The 4,823-nt window shown below is 50.6% G+C and overlaps 1 pseudogene; it reads right to left on the bottom strand.

Annotated features, from left to right (window-relative positions):
• Window positions 1–1,267: 1,267 nt before the first annotated feature.
• On the bottom strand, window positions 1,268–4,066 carry LOC147526342 (syntabulin pseudogene; annotated as a pseudogene).
• Between the last annotated feature and the right edge of the window lie 757 nt (window positions 4,067–4,823).

A 4,823-nucleotide genomic window follows, 5' to 3' on the forward strand; every position in this document is an offset into this window, starting at 1 on the left:
CCAGGTCATTGATAAAGATGTTAAACAGAACTGGACCCAGCACTGAGCCCTGGGGAACCCCACTGGTGACCGGCCTCCAGCCGGCCACTAAGCTACCACGATACCCGAAAAGTTGGGGCAATTGAAACGGAACTTTCCAAGACTCGTTTTGGAGTTTTAGAAAGCAGGCATTCTTTATCGCAGCACCGGGTGCCTGGGGGATATCTCCTCCTGGCATGCACCCCCGGCCCCTGGACAGAACTTGGTTCTACACTGTGATCATGCATATTCATAACATGTTCACATATTCATTGTTATTCTCCTAAACAACTGGACCATTTTCTCTCGCTTTACGTGTAAATTACTTCACATGCTCAGTTCTCTTCCTCTGCCTCTTTCTTTTGGGTCTGGGGTATGTTTAGGGCAGGTGGTCCAGGAGTCGGTGGTAGCGATCTTCCCCTGCTGGAATTACCTTTCCCCAAGTTGCTGCTGCGCATGCTCACAGTTCACAAAAACATGAGAACAAAGCTTATACATTTCCTGAGATGTTCCATTCAAAGGCAGATAGTTCTGGATAAAGAGTCTCCCTTCTAATCACTTCCGGCAGCTTCAAGGATGTCATCTTGTTATGTTCTTTAGGTATGTGTAAACCACCTACTAAACCCTTCATGAAATTCTTAGACAAAAATTTTAACTCCTTCATGCTGGGTAACAACCAGGAGGCCGCTCATTCACTCCTCCCGCTCAGTGGGGTGGAGAAGAGAAAAATGTAACAAAAGGACTGAGAGTCAAGATAAGAACAGGGAGGAATCACCCACCGCCCTGAGCAAAAACCATTTCGGCCTGGGGACAAACCAGTGTAATTAGTTAACAGCACATTCAGAGAGGATAACAAGAAAGAAAGCCACATCTTAAAAACAACACTTCCACCTCCCCCTTCCTTTCTTCCCAGATCTACCTCCCCCCACCCTCGTGGCACAGGGGGCCGAGGAATGGGGGGTTGCAGGTCAGTTCATCACAAATTGCTTCTGCCATTCCTTTTCTTAAAAGAGGAGGACTTCTTACACTCTTTTCCCTCTTTTCCCCTGTGCCAGTGGATCTCATACTCAAGGGACAGTCCACAGGCTTCTCCATCGTGAGTCCTTCCCGCAGGATGCAGTCCTTACCCATCGGATTGCTCCAGCACAGGCTTTGCCCGTGGATTCATAGCATCTTAGGGTGCAGCCACCTTCTGCAGTGTGGATTCCCTCCTCACAGACTGCACATGTGGATTCCCTCCTCACTCTGCTCCACGGTCGGTCTCCAGCAGCGTGGGAAGTTCTTCCCGCCAGACAATCCTCCAGGTGTGGAATCGTACACACAGTCACAGTTAGGATCTGATCTTGATGATTGAAGTCTGTGTTCTTGACGAGTTGGGAAAAACCGATAAAGAGAACAAAAAAGAAAAGGGAGTGTGAGAAGCTGGCGTAGGGAGTGTGAGAAGCTGGCATAGGGAGTATGGGAAACTGATATGGGGAGTGCGAGAAGCTGATATTTAGCTTAGCAGAGAGAAAAAAATGCTTTTTTAGGCATAGCCAATAGTAAAGCTAAAATAGGCGCGTGCACTACTGGTTGTAACCAATCATAACTAAGCAAAGGGCGCGTGGACACATCATGGCTAGAAGAATAGTCCGAAAAAACGGCTTGTAACTGTAAATAAAGGTCTCTCGTATCACATCTACGGAGTCTGTGCGTTTCGGCCACCACATCCAGGAACTCTCTTGTGTGCAGGCGTCTCTGCTCCAGCATGGGGTTTGCTACAGGCTGCAGGTGGATCTCTGCTCCACCGTTAATCTCCGTCTCACCACGGGCTGCAGGGGAACCTCAGCTCCGGCACACCGACTCCCGCTCCATCTTTGCTGACCTGGTGTCTGCGTAGTTGTTTCTCTCAGGTCTCAGTCCTGTCTCTGCTCCAGCTGTGCTGTGCCTGACGAACCTCAGCAGTCCCAGCAAGACAAACTCCACCCAATGGGTGCCCCAGGAGGGGGGCACTTTGGAGCTCTCCAAGCCGTGCCACCACATTTAATTAAACCACAACTTAAGGCACAAGTCTTTGAGTTAGTATATCTCTATGCGTTCTCCAGGTCCTGGTGCTTCCTCCTGCCCTGATGCAGTGCCTCCTGACGCTCAGCCTGTGCCCGACAGCTCGGCTGGGACGCGGTATTTTTTCTGGCTTTGCTACAACAAAATACTCGCACAGGTTTAACGCTTCTAACATGCTTTATTGAACTTGTGATTATGAAGGAGTTTTACAATAAAAGAACTAAATAAACAGTAACTCTTTATGTTATGGCCTGTTCCACCATCACTTTGCTGCTTTTCTGCTCCTGCTGGGCACAAGTGAGATGTTCCTCCATGCCGCTTTCAAGCCTCTCCCTATTGAGCGCAGAGCTGGAGGGAGCCGAATGAGTCGTCTCCGTGGTCGTGGTGGCAAACTCCCTTCAGAGGAATCAGCCCCGGCAGCTCCAGTGTCCTCCTGAACAAGCAGCCCACTACCTGCCACCTCCTCCAAAGCTCCGTCGTCTGCCATCAGGCTGTCTGGCATGGTGGCACACGACACTAACGGCTTCTCCTCCGCATCACACGTGTGCTCCAGGCACTGCTCATCCCTCACAGAGCTGCCCAGAGCCACCTCCATGCTCTGCACCAAAGATTCCAGCTTCTTGTCTTCAATGTTTATGGCGAGGAAGTGTTTCTGCAGTTCTTGGTCTTTCTCGGCCAAGCTCTTCTTCATGCCCTCCACCACCTGCTTGAGTTCTTGAATTTCCTTTCTTGCTTCCAAGAAAGCCAGCTCCGCCTGCACGCGCTTACACTCTTGCTCAATCCACTCTTCCTTCATCCGTGCCAGCTGAGCTTTCAGCTCTGCTATGTCCCTTTCCCTGTAGCAGAAGGAAAACGGTGTCACACGTGTGCTGACTGCACAGTGCAAGAGCCTCTGCGTGAGATGCAGCCCTTGCCGATGCAGAGGTGGGGGGCTATCCCGAGCTGGACCCAGGGGGCGCTGGCTCCCTGCCTTGGGGCTCCACTCAGACGGCCCTTTGGGCCCGCCTGGCCTGTGTGTGCTGGAGAGCCCGCTCTCAGGGCGCTTTTAGGAAAAGCGTCCACCCAAAGGGCTCCCGGGAACAGTTCGATACCGAAGCGACAAAAGCACAAGCGGCCACACTGGTTTGGGGAAGAGCTTTTCCTTCCTTCGGGCAGCAGGGGGACTCCTGTTTCCCTGAGTGAGGTACAACAGGAGACTAAGGAAAGACATGCTTGCAGGGCAGGCAGAAAGCGGTTTATCGATAAAAAGTGCCAATGCTAAACGAGACCCGGAAAAAAGTTCTCCTTTGAAAAGATTCTGCTGGGATAGTTCGAGGAAGAGAAGAGAGACAGGAAAGTGCATGGTCCGTTTTCACAGAGCATGCCACGAAACCGTGAAATACCTGAAAACAACCGAGTCAGACTGACCATGATTACATTGCTTAAAGAAAACTTGATGTGCTCGAGAAACGAGTAAAACGTGCAGGATTCGCATTCCTAAATGCTCCTGAGGAAATCATTCTAACGCTGATTTCTGAAGGGAAGTATACCTTTCCTTAACTTTGCTCTCAGAGTCCTTCAGCTTTGTCTGCAGATGATGTACTGTGACTTCGTTCTGCTGCCGAGGAGTCACATACTGCTCTGGATTTTGTGGCTTAACGCCGTGACTGTCACCATCAGAAGCGTTCCTCGCTGACTGCCTGAAAAGAAGAAAAAAACCCAAACCGTCACAGAATATCACTCCTACAGTTGGGCTGATGCGGCACCTTGACAGGTTTGGTGCTCCAAATACAGCATCTTTTTCCTCTCTCTCGTCCCACAGTTCTCATCGCCATAAGTGCTGCCCGAGAGCGTAGTGTCACCCAACTGTTTTGTGTACAGTCACTGTAGTGACACTACACTCACTACAGTGACTGTAGTGTCACTACAATACAGGCTGCTATCGTAGGTCTTAACTGCAGTAGTCTCTCTTTGCACTAGCAGCACTTGCCCTAGGCAGGACAAATTGCTTTGCTTACTCGTGAGAAGAAGAAGATCTTGGCTTCCAGCAGCAGAGACGTGGAGCTCAGGCGCTGAAATGCTGCCTGTGCAGCTTGAAGAGCTGCAGTAGGCTTCACTCCCTGGGAAAGAAAAGGCAAGAGGGCAAACGGGATGGAAATGACCACGCCAAGATGGTTTTCCAAATAAAAATGCATCACAAGCATCCTTCCTTGTGCATCCGCTGTGAACTTCAGCAGTTGCGTGAGTTTTCAGACATCCCTGAAGGCAAGCGCTGGATTTGTTCCTGCTTTCTCAGATTACGGACACACAGGTCCAGCAGCCCTTTGGGAGGGCACTCTCCTTCTTTGGGCTCAAGTCTGTCCTCCCCAAGAGGCAAACAGATCTCAAGACAAGTTTTCCTCAACTAAGTAACAGGGATCTCTTTGGATGTGTTTGGTTTCCTTTGTGAGGAAGGAGGCAAATACTGAACCGCAGAAGACTTGCGCCCAAGACCCGGAATTGCAGGTGGCCTGTGCCATCAGCCCATAGCTGGGCAGGCCATTCGCTAGGACAGGAGGGACTCAGGCTCTCACCTTTGACTCGCCAAATCCTCCTTGGCAATTTACTGGCTTTTTGTTTGGATCCTCCATTGTCACGGCGGCATCCGGACGCCTGCTGCAGCCCGAGAGTCTTCTGAAGAAAGAGAGAGAGAAGTCTTGAGAGGCCACAGCCCAACCACTAAGTGCCTACGTCTCTAGCAAGAAACATCTAAACCCGTTTTTCAGAAGGGGGTGGCTTGGAAG

This window comes from Tauraco erythrolophus, chromosome Z (genome assembly GCF_009769465.1).
Source record: "Tauraco erythrolophus isolate bTauEry1 chromosome Z, bTauEry1.pri, whole genome shotgun sequence".
Taxonomy (NCBI): domain Eukaryota; kingdom Metazoa; phylum Chordata; class Aves; order Musophagiformes; family Musophagidae; genus Tauraco; species Tauraco erythrolophus.